The sequence below is a fragment of the Mirounga leonina genome, unplaced genomic scaffold (genome assembly GCF_011800145.1).
Source record: "Mirounga leonina isolate KUSES-001 unplaced genomic scaffold, KU_Mleo_1.0 Mir_99, whole genome shotgun sequence".
Lineage (NCBI taxonomy): Eukaryota > Metazoa > Chordata > Mammalia > Carnivora > Phocidae > Mirounga > Mirounga leonina.
This window is the reverse complement of record NW_023270971.1, coordinates 1,904,456-1,928,435: the sequence shown is the minus strand read 5'-3', so window position 1 is coordinate 1,928,435 and position 23,980 is coordinate 1,904,456. Positions and strand designations below refer to the sequence as shown.

Below are 23,980 nucleotides of genomic sequence, written 5' to 3'. Positions count from 1 at the left end.
CATTTGTTTCTTCCTAATTAATCATATGGCACAGGATGAGTGGGTTATTTGTTTTTGTTTTTTTGTTTTTTGTTTTTAAGATTTTATTTATTTATCAGAGAGAGAGACAGACAGACAGACAGAAGCAGGCAGAGGGAGAAGCAGGCTCCTTGCTGAGCAAGGAGCCCAATGTGGGACTCAATCCCAGGACCCTGGGATCACGACCTGAGCCGAAGGCAGAGGCTTAACCAACTGAGCCACCCAGGCGTCCCATGTTTTTATTTGTTTTTTGAGCAAATAGAAGCTAAGAGGCAGGCAAATATTTAATTCCATGATGAGAAAAGAGGTAATTGTGGTTAAGAACTGAAAATATTAATGTATTTAATTTCCTACAATTAATAAAAAGTAAAATTTCTCCTATTATATAGATTATAGCTTGTGCACATTTTTTCCAACTGTTCATATATAATCAGTTGAAAAATAATTATAGCAAAAGACCAATAATGCATCCGTGAGCTTGGAAAATGATGATAAAAATGAGAGGACAAGATTTGGGGTGAAACAGACTGAACTTCCATTCCTACCTCTGACATTTACTAGTCATTAATACTTTCACTTGCTTTTCCCTTATGTTTTTAGAAAAGTTCAGTGAGAAATAGCATATACATAAATTACTTTCAGTATTTAATTGAATATATTTTAATTACCCCTGCTGTTATTTTCCTTCTTTGGACACATTTTCCTCCTTCCTCCTTTACCTGTTTCCACATATATGTAGCTTTTTCCCCCATAGGCCTTTCCTTGTACCTCTTTTCTTTCGTCTTTATACATTATCTCATTCTGAGCTGTATTCAATTCAAATGTTTTTAACTGTCAAATGTGCAAATGACTCCCAGATCTCCATCTATTACACTAAAACTGCTTCAGACCTTATGTTTTCTTATTTTTATTTTCTCATTTTCCCTCATGACTAATGTTCCTTGAGCTGTCCTATTTTATGTAACATTCTTGAGGTACAACCTTATTTTTATCCACACTTTGTACACAGTTTCCCTTTTTATATTTTACTGTTGAAAAGCTGCTCTAGTTTTACTTCCCAACCCTTACTGCAAATTAGAATTTATTTTATTTATCTTCTTAATTAAATAATTAGGTATCTCTTTTTTTTATTAATTTACTTAGAATGCAGTGAGCCTATGACGAGTTTAATTTGGATTGCTATTACAAACAAACCATATTATTCCAAAGTCTTTATAACTAATCCATATTGCATTTTGGAACTCTCATTTCCTTATGCAGGCTTAAATAAGTAGACATTGAACTTTCTGACTTTTCTTTAAAGTTAAAAATAATGTTAAATAAATTTCATTAATCAAATTAAAAACTAATTTAGAAGAAACAGGTTGGGACCATAAATTTTAATGTAGACATTTTATAAGTTCTTGTTTGAAAGGAGCAGTAGTATAATCCTGGATTCTGAAAAGCGTACAGTTCTGTGAGTTTTGGCAATTATATATGATTCTGTGACCCAGCTACCAAAGCCAAGATTTAGAAGGGCTCCATCATCCCTCCAAATTTCCTACTGTCCATTTGTAGTCAATTCCTGCCAACCCTAGCCCCTGGCAACTACTGATCTATCTTTTGTCTACTTAGTATTACCTTTTCCCAAATGTCATATAAGTGAAATCATACCATGTGTACTCTTTTGGGCTGGCTTCCTTCACTTAGCAGAATGTGCTTGCAATTCACCCATGCTGTGTGTGATCAATAGCTTCGTTAATTTTATTGCTAATTAGTATTTCACTATATGGATATACCAGTTTGTTTAGCCATTACTGGTTGAAGGACATTTGAGTTGTTTCCACTTGGCAATCATGAGTAACGCTGCTCTAAACATTTGCATACAGGTTTTTGTGTGAACACAAGTTTTTATTTCTCTTAGGTAAATAACAAGTAGATTTGCTAGGTTGTATGGTAAATGTGTGTTTAATTTTATTTTTTTTTATGTGTGTTTAATTTTAAAAGAAACTACAAGCCTTTCCAAAGTTGGTTGTACATTATGAGTTTCCACAAGCAATGTATGAGATTTTCAGTTGTCTTAAATTCTTATTAGCTACATTGTATTTCATTTCTTTCGTTAAAAAATATAAAATCATTTTATTAGATGGCGGTACCTACAGTGATAGTATAAAATTTATTTTCATTTCCCTAAAGATGGATAATTGTAAGTATCTTCTAATGTGCTTATTTGCCATCCATATATCTTCTTTGGCACACTGTTTATTCAAGAATTTTGTCAAATTTTTATTGGGTTATTTTCTTGTTGGGTGTATGTATGTATACATACATAAATATAGATAGATATATACATACACATATTGTTTTTTTGGATCCGTGTGCTTTATCTTATATGGATTTTTCAAATATTTTCTCCTAGATTATGAGAAAAAAATTTTTTTTGCACGGCTCTAAGTATCTCTGGCCCTGATTCATAATAAGAATTTCCTTTTTATTTTGACTTAACTATTTTAGTTTACAACAAAATTGAGAGAAATGTACAGAAATTCCCCATTTACCTTCTGCCCTCACACCTGCATAGCCTCCTCCATTCTCTCTTACTAGAAGAGTACATTTTTTTACCAAGGTTAATCCTACATTGGCATATATATCATAATTATCCAGAGTCCATTGTTGATCTTATATTTCACTCTTGGTGTTCTCTGAGTTTCCAAGATCTGTGGTTTGGTGTCTGATATTAATTTGCAGGAATTCTCAATCATTGTTTTAAATATTTGTTCTCTTCATTTATGTTTTCCTTCTCCTTTTGATATTCCCATTATACTTGTGTTATACCTTTTGTAGTTGTCCCACAGCCCTTGGATAGTCTGTTCCTTCATCTATTTTTTTTTTCAGTCTTTGTTTTTATTTATTTACTTATTTATTTATTTGGTTTTGAGGGCTCTACTGATATATCCTCTAGCTCAGAGATTCTTTCCTCAGCTGTGTCCAATCTACTTATAAGTCCTTCAGTCTTTCTTCATTTTGAATATAGTACTTTTTATCTCTAGCATTCTTTAAAATTTTTTCTTGTGATTTACATCTCTATGTTCTTATATGTTGTCAGCTCTATCCATTAGAGCCCTTAACGTAGTAATCATAGTTGTTTTAAATTATCTGATAATTCCAACATCCTTTCCATGTCTGCTACTGATGTCTGCTTTGTCTGTTCAAATTGTGTTTGTGGCTTTTTAGTATAACTTGTAATTTTTTTTTCTTGATAACCTGATGTAAAAGGCCTTCAGCAATGTGGTGAGGTGAGGAGAGAAGGAAAATATTCTATAGTGCTACAATTAGGTGTCAGGTTTTTAGTGAGCCTATCCATCTAGACTGTGAACTTCACAAGTGTTTCTGGCTTTTTCTCTCCCCTTAAGTGGGACAGGATGACTAAGGCTGGCTGGAGTTGGGTGGTTCCCTTCCCCAAGTTAGTTTGACTGTAACTAATACTCTAGCTGTTTAGGCTCTGGTTAACTAGTTTCCCCTGAAGGCAGGTGTTGTTAAAAAGAACTAATGAATTGTTGAACACCACATCAATAACTAATTATGTAATATATGTTGGCTAACTGAACATAGTAAAAAAATAAATTAATTAAAAAAAAAGAACAGAATGCTCTTGCATATTTCAAAATGGTTCCTTTTGTTCTTTCCCTTTAGGAAATATGCTTAAGGGAGGTTTTTTTTTTTTTTTTTTTTTTTTTTTTTTTTTTTTTCAGTGTTTAGTGTAGGAAATCTGGTCAGGCTCCTGGAGGCAAATCACAGAACTGATGACTGGGTCTCCCTAGAGTTTTTAACTCAGTCTGTACTGAACCTCCATCAATTTGTCAGTTAAAGTTCAGGTTTTCCTACCCTGACACTGGTTCCTGTGGAGATTTTTATTTGTGAGTCTCTTCTCTGGGAAGCTGTGACTCCTTGTATTCACCTGTCTGTTTCCAATTCTGGAGGCAGCTGTTTGCCCTCTGTCCTCCTCTGTCTTACGGATTCAAAAAGAGTTAATGATTGTTCAGTCTATTTAGCTATTTACTTGTTAGGATACCTTGGTGACTTCCAAGCTCCATACAGGCAGAACCAAGGAATTCTCTTCTCTTAACAATGTCTTTTACAGAGCAAATTATTTTAATTTTGATAAACTCCAATTTATTATTTTTTCTCTTAAATATATTGTTTTTGGAGATATACCTATCTTTGCTTAACCTAAAGTCAAAAAAATTTCTCTTATGTTTTCTTATAGAAATTTTATAGCCTTATGTCTTCTGTTGGATCTTTGAATTATTTTGAGCTAATTTTTGTCAAGGTGGGATGGTTAGATCATTTTTTTTTTTTTGGTTTATTTGGCTTTTGTTTACAAATAAATGACTAGTCAGCAACAATAGTTGAAAAATCTCTTCTTTTTCCATTAATTGTATTTGCATTTGTCAAAAATCAGTTGGCAATATTTATGAGGGTGTATTTTTGGATGCTCTATTCTACTCAGTTGATCTATGGGTCAAGTATGCCACCAATACCTCACTGTGGTCTGAAGATCAATTAGTGTGAGCCCTCCAATTTTGTTCTTTTTCACTTTTTTTTTTAAATTCTAGTTCCCTATTCCCTTATAAATTTTTGAATCAGCTTGTCCATCTCTACAAGAAGTTCTGTTCTATTGGATTTTGATTGAGACTACTTCAGATATATAGATCAATTAGGGGATAATTGTCATCTTAAGAATATTAAGTCTTCTAATCCATGAACACAGTGTATCTTTCCATTTACATAAGCCTTATTTGATTTCTTTCATCATTTTGTAATTTTCAACACAAAGTTACTAAACACATTTTGTTAGATTTAAACCTATATATTTTATTATAGTTTTGTTCATTTCTTTTGATTTACAAAGACTTTTACATTATTTTCTTCTTCAGCATAAAAAAAGAGATGAGTTCACTGATGAAGGCTAAAGATTCTTCTGGCTTAATCATGCAGATTGGCAGTTTTGCCTGCTATCATGGATATTTTCATGTCCTTATCCACATTCATCATTTTGCACCTCTAACATTAACAATATACTTCTAAAGCAGATTGAAGAAACAAAAATAAACATATCTCCCCTTTAATTGAGATATGAATCTCCAGGAATGACTCTACTTTTCTTAAAAGCCAACTAGAAGTTTTTGGCATAAAAATGTTATCTCCTAAATCATAGCCCATTGTGAAGTAATCTGTCATACTGACCTGTCACTGATTGAAAATGTTACTGCTATCTCAAGAGATTTTGCAATCTCTACTACATTTAATTGCAGACATCTTCTGCATATAGGATAAGCCTTTTTGTTCAGTTCTGCATCATAGAATTGTTTTTCTGAAGACATTTGAAGTAAAAATGAAAGATTCACTTTTGATTTCAATCTTTTATAACATGACTAATAAATATATTGCAGCTGAGATGACAAGGAGATAAGTAGATAGCTTCTGAGCATTTCTAAATTCACACATGAACAAATGACAGCTATATCATAACCCAATCCATTGCCTGACAGATGACATATTTCTTTGGTAAGAATCATAAGAATTCCCATCTCAGAGAAGATAAAATATGATAAAATATATATGACAGAATTGAAGAAAATTATTATCACTTATTGAGAGCATTCTATACATAAGATCTTTCTAGTTTTAAGCATTTTTGGATGGGCTTTATATGTATCATGCTATTTAGTCTTCATAAAATACCCTAGGAGAAATATATAATTATACTGCTTTTCATATGATGACACTGAATTACCAGGAAACCAAGTCTGGGTTCCTGTAACCCATCAATAGGGAGATATGAGGCTTTAAGAAATGTGATGTGCCCTTTCCCAGGCGATCTTACCTGACATCAAGAGCTTGACACTAACTGTCAAATGGGTTTAGTTAATTTGTCCCTATGATCATGCAGTCTTGCCTGTAAAAACCCACTACTGTGTTTTCCACATTACATTATAATTATCTGTTTCTGTTTTTATCAACACTCCTAAAGTCTGAGCTTCTTGAAGGCAAGAACTATGCTTGTTTAACTCTGTTGACTGATGAAGCAGAACAAGGATTCCAGCTAAGGATATATTTAACCTATTTGGTCTAACTTTAGAGAGGCCCTGCACTAGGACATATCAGTTTGTGAAAGCATAGATAAAATATGTGGGTATGAAAAGCAGAGAACAGGGGTGCCGGGGTGGCTCAGTAGCTTCTGCCTTCAGCTCAGGTCATGATCCCAGGGTCCTGAGATCTAGCTCTGTGTCAGACTCTCTGCTCTGCTCCTTCCTCCAACTAGTGTGCGTTCTCTCTCTCTCTCTCACATGTGCACACACACTATCTCTCTAAAATAAATAAAATCTTGAAAAGATAAATTAAAGCAACAAAGAAAAGAAAAGTAGAGAACATTTTAGAGGTTCACGTATGGAAGACTGGTTTGTCCCTTCCAATAGAATAGCAGCAGTTAAGCACTCTCTCCTAAACTAAAAATTCAAGTATTCTAAAACAAAGTGTATGAACCACCTGGAAGAGAGCAAGGCAGCTAGCGTAGGAGATGATCCCTAGAGTAGAAGCCTCTGTGCCTGGCATTTAAAGGCCCCACTATTTAATGATGGCTTCCAGATAAGCATCATTGCTTCCCATGCTAAAGTAAAGACTTTAAATTAATAAGCCCACCAATGTGCACAGAGCTTTGTAAGCTTATATTGGGGATGTGGGGCTCATTATTAAATATGACCAAATACCCATGCATCACCAAAGATTTAGGGAAAACTTGCAACATAAACAAGAAAGATTAAGATAAATAATTTTTTAAATAACCCTAGGATAAAAGAGATACATTAAAAAAACCCTAAGAGACAAATATGCATGTATACATACATACATAATCCTAGGAGAAACACAATACAGTATAGGAGGAGGGGAAAGATGGCGGAGGAGTAGGGGACCCTATTTCAGCTGGTCCCCGGAACTGAGTTGGATATCTACCAGACCACTCTGAGCACCCACAAAACCAGGCTGAGATGTAAGAGGATCTGGATCTCTACAAACAGAATATCACAGGTGGTTGGTTTTGAGGTACGAAGCAGGGAGCCGTGATTCGGCGGGGAAAAATCGGAGGATAAACGGCAGCGGGAGGGTGCCTGGCTGTGGGGATCCTACACCGCCAGTGAGCGACAGCCTCGCGCGCTGCGGACGGGCACAGACTCACAGACCGGTAGTGGTAGCAGCGGGGAAAGGACTTTAGGGCAGCCCCCGGGTCAGAAACCTGGAGCAACGGAGTCGCTCCATCAACAGAGTGACTAGAGGAGGAGCCCCCAAAACAGAAAAGACTCAGAGATTATGACTTATGCTGCAGATTTACAAATGGATGCAGATATAACCAAGATGTCGGAGATGGAATTCAGGCTAGCAATTGTGAAGACAATGGCTAGAATGGAGAAGTCAATTAATGGCAACATAGAGTCTCTAAGGCAGAAATGAAAGCTGAACTGGCAGAACTTAAAAATGCTATCAATGAGATCCAATCCAATCTAGATAATCTAACAACTAGGGTAATTGAGACAGAAGAGAGAATAAGCGACCTGGAAGACAATAGATAAAAAGGGAAAAGAGAAGGCCAGGGAAAAACAACACAGAATCCATGAAAATAGAATCAGAGAAATAAGTGACACCATGAAGCAATCCAATGTCAGAATAATTGGAATCCCAGAGGGAGTGGAGAGAGAGAGAGGACTAGAAGATGTATTTGAGCAAATTGTAGCTGAGAACTTCCCTAATCTGGGGAATGAAACAAACATTCGAGTCCTAGAGGCAGAGAGGACCCCTCCCAAGATCAAGGAAAACAGGCCAACACCCTGGCATGTAATAGTAAAACTTGCAAATCTTAGAACCAAGGAAACCATCTTAAGGGCAGTTAGGGGGAAGAGATTCCTTACGTACAGAGGGAGGAACATCAGAATAACGTCAGACCTATCCACAGAGACCTGGCAAGCCAGAAAGGCCTGGCAAGACATATTCAGGGTACTAAATGAGAAGAACATGCAGCCAAGAATACTTTATCAGGCAAGGCTTTCATTTAGAATGGATGGAGAGATGCAGAGCTTCAACGACCGGCAGAAACTGAAAGAATATGTGATCACTAAGCCGGTCCTGCAAGAAATATTAAGGGGGGTTCTATAAAAGGAGAAAGACCCCAAGAGTGATATACAACAGAAATTTACAGGGGCAATCTATAAAAACAACGTCTTCACAGGCAACATGATGACAATTAATTCATATCTTTCAATAATCACTCTCAACGTGAATGGCCTAAACGCTCCCATGAAACGGCACAGGGTTGCAGATTGGATAAAAAGACAGGACCCATCCATGTGCTGTCTACAAGAGACTCATTTTGAACCTAAAGATACATCCAGACTGAAAGTGAAGGGATGGAGATCCATCTTCCATGCCAGCGGACCTCAAAAGAAAGCTGGGGTAGCAATTCTTATATCAGACAAATTAGATTTTAAACTAAAGTCTGTAATAAGAGACACAGAAGGACACTATATCATTCTTAAAGGGTCTATCCAACAAGAAGATCTAACAATTGTAAATATCTATGCCCCCAACATGGGAGCAGCCATCTACATAAGCCAGCTGTTAACCAAAATAAAGAGTCATATTGATAACAATATGTTAATTGTAGGAGACCTCAATACTCCACTCTCAGCAATGGACAGATCATCTAAGCAGAAAATCAACATGGAAACAAGAGCTTTGAATGATACATTGGACCAGATGGACCTCACAGATATTTACAGAACATTCCACCCTAAAACAACAGAATACTCATTCTTCTCGAGTGCACATGGAACTTTCTCCAGAGTAGACCATATACTGGGTCAAAAATCAGGTCTCAACCAATACCAAAAGATTGAGATTATTCCCTGCATATTCTCAGACCACAATGCTTTAAAACTGGAACTCAATCACAAGAAAAAATTTGGCAGAAATTCAAACACTTGGAAGCTAAAGACCACTCTGCTCAAGAATGTTTGGGTCAACCAGGAAATCAAAGAAGAACTTAAACAATTCATGGAAATCAACGAGAACGAAAACACATCAGTCCAAAACCTATGGGATACTGCAAAGGCGGTCCTAAGGGGGAAATACATAGCCATCCAAGCCTCACTCAAAAAAACAGAAAAATCCTGAATTCACCAACTAACTCTACACCTTAAAGAACTAGAGAAAAAGCAACAAACGATGCCTAAGCCACGCATTAGAAGAGAAATAATTAAAATTAGAGCAGAAATCAATGAATTAGAAACCAGAAACACAGTAGATCAGATCAATGAAACTAGAAGTTGGTTCTTTGAAATTAATAAGATTGATAAACCACCGGCCAGACTTATCCAAAAGAAGAGAGAAAGGACCCAAATTAAAAAAATTATGAATGAAAGGGGAGAGGTCACGACTAACACCAAGGAAATAGAAACAATTATTAGAAATTATTATCAACAACTATATGCCAATAAACTGAGCAATCTGGATGAAATAGAGGCGTTCCTGGAAACCTATAAGCTGCCAAGATTGAAACAGGAAGAAATTGACAACATGAATAGGCCAATAACCAGTAACGAGATTGAAGCGGTGATCAAAAACCTCCCCCAAAACAAGAGTCCAGGGCCTGATGGATTCCCTGGGGAATTCTACCAAACATTCAAAGGAGAAGTAACACCTATTCTCCTGAAGCTGTTTCAAAAAATAGAAGCAGAAGGAAAACTTCCAAACTCATTCTATGAGGCCAGCATTACCTTAATCCCCAAACCAGGCAAAGACCCCATCAAAAAGGAGAATTTCAGACCGATATCCCTGATGAATATGGATTCCAAAATCCTCAACAAAATCCTAGCTAATAGGATCCAACAATACATTAAAAGGATCATCCACCACGACCAAGTGGGAATTATCCCCGGGATGCAAGGGTGGTTCAACATTCGCAAATCAATCAATGTGATAGAACACATTAATAAGAGGAGGGAGAAGAACCATAGGGTCCTCTCAATTGATGCAGAAAAAGCATTTGACAAAATACAACAACCTTTCCTGATTAAAACTCTCCAGAGTATAGGGATAGAGGGAATATTCCTTAAGTTCATAAAATCCATCTATGAAAAACCCACAGCGAATATCATCCTCAATAGGGAAAAGCTGAGAGCCTTTCCCTTAAGATCAGGAACACGTCAAGGGTGCCCACTCTCACCACTATTGTTCAACATAGTACTAGAAGTCCTAGCAACAGCAATCAGACAACAAAAAGAAATAAAAGCTATTCAAATTGGCAAAGAAGAAGTCAAACTCTCTCTTTTCACAGACGACATGACACTTTATGTGGAAAACCCAAAAGACTCCACCCCCAAATTACTAGAACTCATACAGCAATTCAGTAATGTGGCAGGATACAAAAATCAATGCACAAAAATCAGTTACTTTCTTATACACTAACAACGCAACTGTAGTAAGAGAAATTAGAGAAACGATTCCATTTACAATAGCACCAAAAACCCTAAGATACCTCGGAATAAACCTAACCAAAGAGGTAAAGGATCTATACTCTAGAAACTACAAAACACTCATGAAAGAAACTGAAGAAGACACAAAAAGATGGAAAAATATTCCACACTCATGGATCGGAAGAATAAACATTGTTAAAATGTCTATGCTACCCAGAACAATCTATACCTTCAATGCCATCCCAATCAAAATTCCAATGACATTTTCAAAGTGCTGGAACAAACAATCCTAAAATTTGTATGGAATCAGAAAAGACCCCGAATTGCCAAGGAAATGTTGAAAAAGAAAAACAAAGCTGGGGGCATCACGTTGCCTGATTTCAAGCTATATTACAAAGCTGTGATGACCAAGACAGCATGGTACTGGCACAAAAACAGACATACAGACCAATGGAACAGAACAGAGAACCCAGATATGGACCCTCAACTCTATGGTCAAATAATCTTTGACAAAGCAGGAAAAAACATGCAATGGAAAAAAGATAGTCTCTTCAATAAATGGTGCTGGGAAAATTGGACAGCCACATGCAGAAGAATGAAACTTGACCATTCTCTAACACCATTCACAAAGATAAACTCAAAGTGGATGAAAGACCTCAATTTGAGACAGGAATCCATCAAAATCCTAGAGGAGAACATAGGCAGTAACCTCTTTGACATCGGCCACAGCAACTTCTTTCAAGATACATCTCCAAAAGCTAGTGAAACAAAAGCAAAAATGAACTTTTGGGGACTTCATCAAGATAAAAAGCTTCTGCACAGCAAAGGAAACAGTCAACAAAACAAAGAGGCAACCCAGAGAATGGGAGAAGATATTTGCAAATGACACTACAGATAAAGGGCTGGTATCCAAGATCTATAAAGAACTTCTCAAACTCAACACCCAAAAAACAAATAATCCAGTCAAAAAGTGGGCAGAAGATATGAAAAGACACTTCTCTGAAGAAGACATACAAATGGCTAATAGACACATGAAAAAATGTTCATCATCATTAACCATCAGGGAAATCCAAATCAAAACCACATTGAGATACCACCTTACACCAGTTAGAATGGCAAAAATGGACAGGGAAAGAAACAACAAATGTTGTAGAGGTTATGGAGAAAGGGGAACCCTCTTACACTGTTGGTGGGAATGCAAGTTGGTACAGCCACTTTGGAAAACAGTGTGGAGGTTCCTCAAAAATTTAAAAATAGAGCTACCCTATGACCCAGCAATTGCACTCCTGGGTATTTACCCCAAAGACACAGATGTAGTGAAAAGAAGGGCCATATGCACCCCATTGTTCATAGCAGCAATGTCCGCAATAGCCAAACTGTGGAAAGAGCGGAGATGCCCTTCAACAGATGAATGGATAAAGAAGATGTGGTCCATATATACAATGGAATATTACTCAGCCATCAGAAAGGATGAATACCCACCTTTTACATCAACATGGATGGGACTGGAGGAGATTATGCTAAGTGAAATAAGTCAAGCAGAGAAAGTCAATTATCGTATGGTTTCACTTATTTGTGGAACATAAGGAATAACATGGAGGACATTAGGAGAAGGAAGGGAAAAATGGGGGTGGGGAATTGGAGGGAGAGATGAACCATGAGAGACTATGGACCTGAGAAACAAACAGGGTTTTAGAGGGGAGGGGGGAGGGGGGATTGGGTAGCCCGGTGATGGGTATTAAGGAGGGCACATACTGCATGGAGCACTGGGTGTTATACGAAAACAATGGATCATGGATCACTACATCAAAAACTAATGATGTACTGTATGGTGACTAACATAACATAATAAAATTTAAAAAAAAAAGAAATACAATATAGTTTAGAAGTATAGTGTCAAACTTAAATAAAACAAAACTTTAAGTAGAATCCTTATATTCAGTTGAAAAAATAAAAATCTGGAATAAGATCCCAATAAAAAGCAGCTAATTAAAAGAAAGAACTCTTGGAAATTAAACATTTGTTTCCAAAATATAACACTAAATAGAAGGGTTATAAGTATAATTGAGAAAAACTTTCTAAAGAAAAGCAAAAAAGGAATGAGATTCAAAAAATTAAAAGAAAAAAATACACAGAATTCCAATTCTGGATGGCCAAAATCTGATCAATATATTTGACAAAGACTAAATAGAGAAAATGAAGAGAAAGACATATCAAAGAAATAATGCAAGAAAATCTATCAAGCTAAAAAGAGATGCCTACAAACTGAAATGGCCTACCATATGCTAAACAAGTTTAATGAACAAGAACTAATTAAACCTATCATTGTGAAATGGAGAACAACAAATTAACAGCCAGCACCACCACAATAATAATCATAAACATTAAGAATTGAGCATTTACAGTAATGTGGCATTTTACAAAGATCTTCTCACTGTTTGCCCATCCATATACCTCTTCCCCTGACTTTATTGTTCTGGATCTTTAAATGTTGCTTCTCCAGTTTCTGCCCAGTCTGCTAAGCCATTTGCCCCTGCACATTATTCCAAGTATATGTTTATCTTGGGCTATTTCTCTCTTCACAGAAAGATGATGAGATGCCATGTCTGAAGCCCTGTCCTTTGGAAAGATTTCTCCTCACTGATTAGGGGCACCTTTGAATGGGTCCATGGTACATTAGTAGTTTATATTTGACTTACCCCCACATGCTAAGTTGACCCATCTGAGAATAAAGCTCAAAATGTTTGTGTTATCTAGTTTTAGCCCTCTTTCATATATGAGAGAAGCATCATTTCAGTTGTAGCAGATGACAGTGGTTCTGAGCTACCTCTTCATGTAAGCTTATGTGTACCATGAGAACCTTTTTGAGCTTGATTCCAAATGTACTGCCTCCACTTTAAAATTGCTATTAGACCTGCCAATATCAATTTGGTAGGTCTGACAATGTTCAGCTCTTGATGGACAATTCTTGTCACTAGGTCAATTGATATCCCGTGTTTGGCAACATATTCATAGGTTCTGGGGATTAGGGTTTAGAAATCTTTGGGGGAGCATTACTTTTCCTATCACAGGTTAGAATAGTTTCAGGCCATAGCACTCTCTCAGGAAGGTTTTGGCTAGGCTAATGTGAAGTCCTCAGGCCACAGGTGCTAATGGGAGGATCTTGTATCTTGAAGGAATGAGACTGCATTATTACTCTCACTGTTTTCCATCTTCAGTCATTGGCTGGGAGCAATTTTGGGGGAGATGGACTCAGTATAAACATAGTAGTGGATCCAAAGGGGAACGGCCAATGCTATCAGTTGGTTATGGTCCCTGAAGCAGAAGATCTGAGAGGTGACTTTTTATGGCTGCCACGAAGGCCTATCTAGTATTGCAATTTTATTTTACTATTTATTGGTTTAGTTTTCAATTACCTACCAGTTACCCACCATGATTCATAAGAGTTTTGCGTATTTCTGACTGGTCAGTATTAAATGGGAATTAAGATGTAGATTAACACAGAGATGTGTCATCCAGATCGCTTTTGAGGAAGAACTTGCTGCCTACCTGGGTGTATGGAGTGTGGTGACTAGAAAGCATCCAGCTTGGAGGACTTTCAGAGTCTTCCTTAGTTTCAGAGAATTGCTTTCCTTAAGTCATGCCCATCTAATAAATGCTCAAGGTAGGGTACAAAAGGCCAAAAATTGAATCCAATATGGGACACTCTGACAAACATACTAACTCCAGAACTCCCAGCAGGATTGGCCAAAATTTTATCAGTTTTGCATTGAATTTTGACTTCTTCTGCTCAAATGTACTTCATCTCCTTCCTTTCATAGGTGCTGATATCTAATAAACATATTATATGAAACTTCATTTCAGTCTGGTTCCAGAGAACCCAACCTATGTTATACAAGAAACACCACCTCTTCATTCTTTAGGTATTCCAAGGTAGTATTATAACTGCTAACTTAACCCGTTACCTCAGGATAAGTATTGTTTTTTTAATTTACTATATTGGCTGGGGGAGGTGGGAAATCTTCCCTACTGTACAGTGAAAGAACTCATATGAATTTTCTGCCAATTTCTGCCAATATGGAGTGTGTCTATTCCAATTATATATTTGTGATCTGAGGAAAGGAGCACTAGGAGCAGTGGTGTGTTGGAGCTGGCTCATGCTGGCTCACAAGAACCAATCACAGACATCTCTTCCCAAATCCATGTTCTCATGTTGAGACCTTGAACTCAGTCATGGTGGGAGGATTTACACCATGGAAACAAACAGCTGCTATAAAAAACAAAAAAAAAAAGAGCTTTTTTTCTCCTCAGAGAGCCAGTTTGTAAATATTAGCCAGCAAGTTACTGACCAAAGGTATATGTGGAACCAGTAGACCCACTGTCAAATGAACCTGAACAAGGGCTTTCTTTATTTTCTGACCCATGTTTGCCCCTACTAGAATGAGGCAAGATGGCACTGCTTCTTTGAATATTATCGTAAACTTGAATCGAATACCCCCCTCTCTCAGTGTGTATTACCCTTTTCAGAAGGACTTGAAAAATCACTATAGTATGTACTTGCTCTGTTATGGCAGGATCCTTCCTCACAGAGACCCAGCTTCAAGTCAATAGATGTGGATCTAAGAGTTTAGTCTGGTAACTGAAAAAGGCATTTGGCATTACTAACCTCATTCTTAATATCTTTTGATTATATTTATTAATTGATTATATATATTTCTTAGCTGTCTATGTTTTATGAGCCATCTTCATAGAATTCTGAGTGTCAAGCACTCCTGACTGCCCTTCTAACTTTGCTGCTCATTGCATTAATTATATCCACCTTGGTTCAGACAATTAAATGCTGCCACCTGGCCTCTGCTATTCCAGGACTGCATCATCTCCATTACTACCAGGGTGGCTGGTGCTGTAATAGCATCTCTTAACTGAAATCTCAATATGCATAGCACAGACATTAATGAGATTTTAAACTATGCTCATGCCATCCTCTTCGTCCATCCTCATTGCCTTGGTAAACAAAATGTCCTAATGTCCCTCCAAAGCAACATGGTCAGTTTGTGAGTTTTCTAATTTGTATCATAAATCTATTCTATCTGTGTATATGTATGTATATATATGACCATCCCATTGGTTCTGTTCCTCTGGAGAACCCTAATACATGCATTGATTTATTTCTTACCTTCATATATTTCTTAATAGTATTTTATGTGTGGACTTCAATATTATTTAAATTTTAAGTTATACAGAATTTTTCATGTAGTTTAATGACAATTTTGAGATGGAATTTTAATAAGTCATATCTTAGAACTTCTTAAACATTAGAGTTATGAAACAATAACGTGTACCCTTGTAAGATAACTGATCTTACAAGTATAGATGCTATCACACCAGAAGAATGGGCTTGTTCTTTCTTGAGAATTGAACTGGAGCATATAAATTTAGAGTTCCATGTCTACTTTTGTGATTCTATGAATAATTACCATCTTCACTATAACTAGTTATAGAAGCAATTGTTTTCAAAAGTATAAAGTAAATGAAAGGTTTGATGTCTTATAGTTAGTTGGCTTTATTCTGTTGTAAGAAACAGACTCATGTTTCCTCCAATGCACCAATGTATTTAAAGGAGGATAGAGAATTAAGGGAAGGAGGAGAAGTCACATTTCCAGGCTTAACAGAATGATGGAACTGAAAGGTGCTTTTGGGGACAGTGCAAATGGAGATGGCATGGATTATCTAGTCCTTTGTACTTTGTTTCATATCCTGAGCATGGCCATTGGGGTTAGTCATATATGCGTATTCACCTAGCCTCTTCTCTGAATCAGATTCTTCATGAATAAGGCCTAGGAATTAATATTTAAAAACTACGCCTAGTTCCATTCATATAACCAAATGAGCACGTCCCCATGACCCAACCTTGCAAAAATTGTTCTTCTCTAATGATCCATCAGTTTGTTGCAAAGCTTTTCTTTGTTTCTGCCACTAACCACCACTTAATTTTACCTTACATATGTCTCTCATTTAGCCTCTCAAAGGGGAATCAGATCATTTCTTTCAAACATCTTTAGTTAATAAGTCTATTCATAAATTTTATTTATATGTGTATGTGTATGTGAATATGAATATGCATACATATCTCTAGCTGCATGTATATATATGCATATTTATGTATATGCTGATACATATATGTATATGTATACACGATATACACATATGTATATGCATATGCTTATATACAGTTGCATGTATATACACAAACATACCCACACATGCAATTGTATAAGAGCAAATATATTTTTCCAACTTACCTTTTTGGGGCCAGATCTTGAACTTCCTTTTTCACTGCTTCTGCTCTTCTTTTTCTGTCCTTTTTGAACACTTGCTATTCATTAAACACAATGATTCTGTGTGGCATCTTTGCCAAAAGAAGGGTTACACCGGGTCAATATTTTGGAGAGAGTTCGATTTACTTCTCTGTCTACTTCCGTGTTGTTGTTGTCGCAGGTTTATTGGCAATATTACAGTATAGAAGAAAGATTTCAAAACTCCAAATGGTGTTTTGAAGTCCATTCCAACTATGGGCTGAGTGGGCTGAAGATTGGGCAGACTGCTAAAGTTCAAGAGCTTCAGCATTTCCTTAGTGTCAGAATCCACTCAAATGACCTCCTGATCCAGGGCTGAGACTCAGGAACATAATTCTCTCTTTCTCTCTCCTTCTTCTGCAACAAAATGGGGATAATTCTCCTGAGGCCACTCTGAACCCCCTTCATCAGTTGTGTGACATAGCCTGCTATTCTTGTTTTGGATATTCTTGCTGGGAATAATGGCGAGCCCTTGCACAGGTGCTTGTTCACGTCACATGGATGTTGTTACACAGGCACATGTAGTACATCTCTATGAAGACCTAGGTCATTTTCTTCACAGTTTTGGTGTGAATGCTGCCCAATTGATGGTTCCCTGGAAAAAGAGTTTGGTCTGCATTTGTGAATTCATTTTCTACTGCCTTATTTTTTGTAGGAGCTGAATTTTCCTGTAAGATGTGCCAGCAGGTGAAAGAATAGGTCTTTATCAAAAAACAGATTGAGCCTGCCCCGTGGGATTGCAAATATAGAAGTAATAGATCTGATGGATGCTGCTGCAGTTTTTAGAGTAGCAAGACTAGCTACACATTAGAAGCAAAAACATTATTGAGATTGAAAATTTAATGGAGTTCACTGGTAGAAATTGGAAGATAGTCTCAGCATTGAGTTCATTGTTCTCAGCATGGTAGAACTTTGATCCTGATTAGGAGCTTTATACCTTGACATATGAAGATAATTTTAACTTGACATTGTGTCACAGATGGTGAGTAATTCTTCAACACTATTATAAGGAGCCTGTACTGCTTTGTCTTTTTACTACTCAACTAAGATTAGGTCTTTGAAAATAAATTCACAGGCATTTATTTACAACTTTTGCTCACCTGTGTGTAGCATAATATAAACGCTGAACTTGAAGAGAAAAAGCAGAGATAGAAAGGATTGAATCATTTTGCATAAAGCTTGAGAACCATTGCTATAAGGAAAAACCATGGTGGTCCTATTTCTTTGTCAATCAAACATGAGAGCAATCAGTGGGGATTTATTTTCTTCAATCTTAAAAATACATTAAAAAGGAAATAGCCTCTTTTTTGGCTTCCAGATGCTGTCCTGTCTGCATGTGGGACATAGAATCTGGAAACCCCTTGGTACCATAGGGTTAGATTAAAGAGCCATGCTCAGGGTAACAGAGAGGGAAAGGGAAAGACCACTCTCTCAATGACCCAATTATATTGTCAAGTCACTGAATTAGTGAAACATGGAGCCTCCCTTCCTCCTAATTCCTTTTTATTTGAGACAATATATCTCATTGTTCAAACTATTTTAAACTGCCCATTCTCTTACTTGCAGCCAAATGCTTTGCAACTTATTTGCATAGATTAATACATTTGTTCTTTTCAAGAAGTCTGTGACATAAAGCAAATATTAATAGCTTCATTTTAAAAGATGAGTCTCTTGCAGTTCAGGAAAATCAAATGAGCTGCTTAGTTAGGAGCAAATCTATGATTAGAATTCTACTAATTAATCCTGGAGCTTAAGGGGTATTATTATACAGTGTCACATTGCCTTTCAAAAGGAACACATGCAGAATGACTGAATGCTAATGAGTACACTTTTACTGTATACAGTGCCTCTCTGAAGAAAGACATTTCAATGGGGGAGACCCATTCTGCTCTAACTAGGTAGCTAGAAGTAAAAAGTGATAATGGAACAATTGCCCAAGTAGGAAAAGCCAATTATTGTATATTAATTCTTTCAATTGCTAGTTCATTCATTTTTTTCATTCATTCATTCCCTCAACATACATGTATTGAGTACCTTTTATGTGTCATGAAATATACTAGCATCTGGTGCTATAAAAATAAATTATAGATAGCCTCACCTGAAAGAATATACTATAATACACTGAAATATATTATAAAGTATATAAATCTTAAAAAACATAAAAATGTGGAATGAAATATTTTGCACCCAATATCAAACCCAATGGATTTAATCCTGGATGGAATTTCTTCCTGACTCAGGGAGATTAGCAATGGGAAGAAGAGAAAAGGACCCAGTGGATAAATTTCAGAGGCAGTAACATGAGTGATTAATACATATTTGTCAGGGAAGAATGTTAACTTTATAGAAGATGGCAAAGGACATCATGACTTCAAAGGAAATAGCTAAGCAAACAAGCAGTTTGGCTTGCCACAACTTCAGAGGTGCTAGAAGTAGATAATGAGTCTCAGTAGATCAAAGTGCTGATCTATTCATTGCTCACATCACAGCAGACACTAAAAGCATTGGCAATGTGACATTAGTTTCCCATCATGACGTGGTTCCACACAGGTGACACGATGGGCCACATAATGGCCTCACACTCAGTAGATTGCACAGTAGTTAAAGAAGCCAAGAATAAGGCTCAACACCTATTGCAGCAGGCAGTAAGCAAGTCAACCAACCTCCCTTGAGAAGCAAGGTCTCACATGGCAAGGTCTCACATTGTGGTTGCTTTGACTATTTTAATTGCCTGTGTAACTAGCTACCAGAGGATGGTGAAGTTTGCACTATGGCATACTCAGCAAAGATGTGTTGAGAGACTTGGGGCCAATAGTGAATTGTATCTCCTAAAAGTTTCCTTAGAATCAGATTTCCTAAAGGAAGTCTGATTTTTACCTTTACCATTTACTGGCTCTACATATTTGGACAACTTATTCTGCCTCTTTGCCTCTCCATTTGTAAAGTGAGATTTTAATGGTGTCTTGTCCATGAGATTGTTTAAAATAGGGCCAGACATATAATAAATAATAAATGTTCATTTTTACTATCATTCAGTACAGTGACATTTTCAGGTTGCTGAAAGAAAGAACGGACATGATTAAAATAAAAAATGGCAGTTGTACTTTTGCCAGACATGCACTAAAGCATCTATATGGTTTGGGGATGCCTGGGTGGCTCAGTTGGTTAAGCATTGGACTCTTGGTCTCAGCACAGGTCTTGATCTCAGGGTTGTGAGTTCAAGCCCCATGATGGACTCCATGTTGGGCATGGAGCCTACTTAAAAAGAAAAAAAAAACAGCAAACACATATATGGTTTAGACAAATGAAATCAAAGGTTTAATGTTGAATGAGGAAGAGGAGGATGACAGATGTCCCCAAATGGTCACAAAGCCAAAAGAATCCATGTAGATGGGTCATTTGTTATTTCAACACACTTGTTTTTTGTTTTTTGTTTGTTTTTTGTCAGTAGAGAATCAATGCCTATGCCCATCCATATATATGCTTTAGTGTACCTCTGGTCGTCTTTTTATTAATAATGACAATAATGTAATAGTACTAGGTTATAGTTATTGAGTGCTTACTCTATGCCTGGCATTATTTTTCAGCTTTAAGTACTATGCACAGACTAATTTATTTAATTCTCAAAACTACTGTATGAGCAAGTACTATTATTACCTCATTTTATAGATAAAGAAACTGAAGCAATGAGAGATTAACCAAATTATTCAAGGTCATAGAATTAGTGTCTGGATTATGACACAGAGGCTGAAATATAGAGTACAAACACACAACATTTAAGAAGGATAGAACCTGATAGCATGTCAAGCAAGGAGATTGTTTTCTGCAAAAATGTAATCCATTTTTTTATCTATATACCAGAGATATTTATGTATTAAAAACCCATGATCAGTAAACAAATCCTTAATGAATAAATCATTTTGATCAGCCTTTCCCAAATTTACTGCTAGAGTTCCAGTGACCCATCTGCTGACCTGGAACTTTGGTGTCAAAAGTTCTTGCTGATCTTTAACCATGCATATCTTATAGATTCCCAGACTAGTAAAGGGGCTTTATTTTCTGTCTTGATAGATTTATGGATTTATTTATTGTAAATTACTCACAAGAGAGAGACATTTCATTGTAAAACACTCCCTGGTATTGATTCAGTAAAATGAGGGTGTCATCATTAAACAAATCTTCCCGAATACCCATACTATTAAAACTAATTGACTGTGTCTCTTCTTTAAGGTTAGCTATGCGTTTCATGTGCTCACTAAGGAAGGTTTTGTCTGGTATTTCTACCCCATCTGCACAGCATTTCAGATGACACCTGAAGGCTTACTCAAGGTTTCATGAAGATTTCCCTACATTTTGATATAAGAAAAATAATCTAGGAATGCTAAAAACAATTAGGACTTTTAAAATTATTTTCACTGTAATATATTAATGTCTATTTATTTTTTAATGAAACTACAATAAATTTGATTTTTAAGAAAAAAAACCCCACCATTTTATTTATAGTGTTTTATATGGGACATTTTAGAATTTTCTTTTTATTGTTGGTTTCCGTTATCTTGTATTAATTCTTTGATATGACTAATGGCTTAGAGGAGTGGTTGGTGTCCTCCTTGTTCTTGATTGCTTCTCCAGATGATTATTCCCCAATTCACCTATTTAAAATAAAGGAGTGCTCGGATGGCTCACTTGGTAGAACATCAGACTCTTGATCTCAGGGTCATGAGTTCGAGCCCCATGTTGGGCATGGAGGCTACTTACATAGAATAAAATGAAATAAAAATAAAACAAAATAAAGTAAAAATAACCTATTTGTTGGAGTTAGTGCTCTATAGCTGAATCATTGACTCCTTCTTCATAAAGTGTAAACTTTGGCACACTACTCATGGTTTTCTCTTTCATCCATGGACATGTCAATATCCACAGGACTGACTTTTCCAATTCCCTGACATCTATGTCTCTTGATTTGTTTAATATTACTTCATCCGCACTACCAAAATCATATGTTGAACACTGTCATCACCAGAAATAACTCTTCCACCCAAAATCATTGAAATAGAACATGAGATTCCCTGATAAAATTTTCCTATTATTCCAGCTTGAGAGCTCAAATATCCCTACTGGGACATTTTCCTGAGTTCTAGGAGACTCTTCTTTCTATCAGTCTGGTACCCTTCTCCTTTTATTTCTTTTCACATTCAGTTTGGGTTCTGTGGTCTATCATTTCAGTCACAATCTTGCTCCTTTCTTATATTATCAATGTGGCAAAATCCCCAACATGGGCGAACAAAAATATTTACCTACTTTCTATTATTTTGCAGCTGATTCTTGTTCAAGAAAGTATGCATTAGAATAAATTGGTACCACTGTCAATTTATGATTACCAATCTCATATGCTTCTTAATCAGCACAGAAATTCTATGTTTTTCCAGTTGATTCACTCTCCTGGTACTTACAACAAAAACTATTTAAAACCTTCTTCACTCTCTTCAAAACACTAAATTTGCCATTCCAGATGAAAATGGGCATGGAGAAAATAGAAAGCATGAGACAAAAATTCACTCAAATGTTCTTTAATTTTTGGACATTTGCACCTATTTTTTCCTTGGTCCCTTCTTTAAGAGAAGTTGTTCATCATCCCTCTATAGCCAATCTTTTCATCATTCTTCTGGATCCCAAACATCCTAAATTTCTCAAAGATTAGGAAGGATATTGGTTTGGAAACCACCCTGCCCTCATTCTGTATAAGGAGAAATTTGGAGGGCCAAGAAGGAAGGAGTTGTTTACACTAGTATGGTGGAGCCTATAATACTTTACCCAAGTGGAAAAAAAATATTTGCAAATAATGGTCATGTAATTGTCCCAAAAAAGTCAAATCAAAATCACGCTCAAAGGAGGAATATATTCTACACAAATGAGATTAGACTGTATTACCACTGCAGTAACATTCATAACATTCCTTTGTTAAGGTGAGCTTGATTTTTAGGTAAACACATAAAAAATTTAGTCATAGCTCTCTCCCTGATAGGAATGTAAGCCAGAATGGGAGCATTTGTGTTTACCCTCACTTTTTGCTTACAGGCCATAGCGCTTCCTATTTTGAATCAAAAGAAGTAAGTAAAAAGAAGCCTTTGAGATCATTTGGACTAAGTTGAAATACTTTACACTGTCAGGCACAAAAAGAGACCAAGGTTGAATATAAGAATGGTGGGGAAGGGAGGAACACAAAATTGGGGTAGCAAGGATGAATTTCCCAAGAGCAGATGATAGGACCAGATTTGGAAGCTTGAAAATGGAAAGTGGGAGGAAAAAAACGAAGATGGAACATACTCACAACAAAGGTCCAACTCTGTGAATTAAGAGACAATAGAAAACGTCAAAGGTACTTTCTCCACATTTTCTATGCTGTGTTATTCTTTTGAGAACACTTGCTGTTTCACTGAAGAACATGGTTTTCCATCTTAGAGCCTATGTTGGGTTAAGTCTGCAGAAGATTAGCCTAACCAGCAGAATTTAGGAGTGGAGCTGTAATTTCATCTTAGCCATCTTGAGGGAAGTCTGATGGAGACATAGACAAAGCTTTCGTGGTTTACCTGAGAATTGCTACACGATTTTGACTGATCATCACAGTAATAGTTTGACCCAAGTGCCATGAGCATCAGAAAAAATCCCTCAGAGATTGAAAACAGTAAGAATAAATTTCTTGCCTCTTCATAGCCTTACTGCCCCCAAACAGCACTATCAAAAGTTAACATGAAGCTCCTTGGAACAAGAAAGAAGGACCTGTCATACCTGGGAACTCTTAAACTATTTATTTCAATCTTATCTCTTTGTCTACTGGCAATGTTTCAATTCTGCTCTCCTACTTCCTAAGACAATAAGAGCAGCGACACACAATCAAGTCTTTCAGCTATCATTGAATTTCTCCTCTTTAATTACAAGTTTTAACAGAAGAACAAAGTGGTCATTCCACTCTCTTTTCATATTTCTCATTTATTTACCCCTCAACTCTCTCAAATTTGGCTTCCATCCCTGCTCATCATTCTCTTGAAATAGTTCTGTTCACCTTCCTATTAGTGTATCGAGTTTTTATTCTCCAATATA

The 23,980-nt window shown here is 36.5% G+C and overlaps 1 pseudogene; it reads right to left on the bottom strand.

Annotated features, from left to right (window-relative positions):
- Window positions 1-16,949: 16,949 nt before the first annotated feature.
- Window positions 16,950-22,962, bottom strand: LOC118006766 (annotated as a pseudogene).
- Window positions 22,963-23,980: the final 1,018 nt, after the last annotated feature.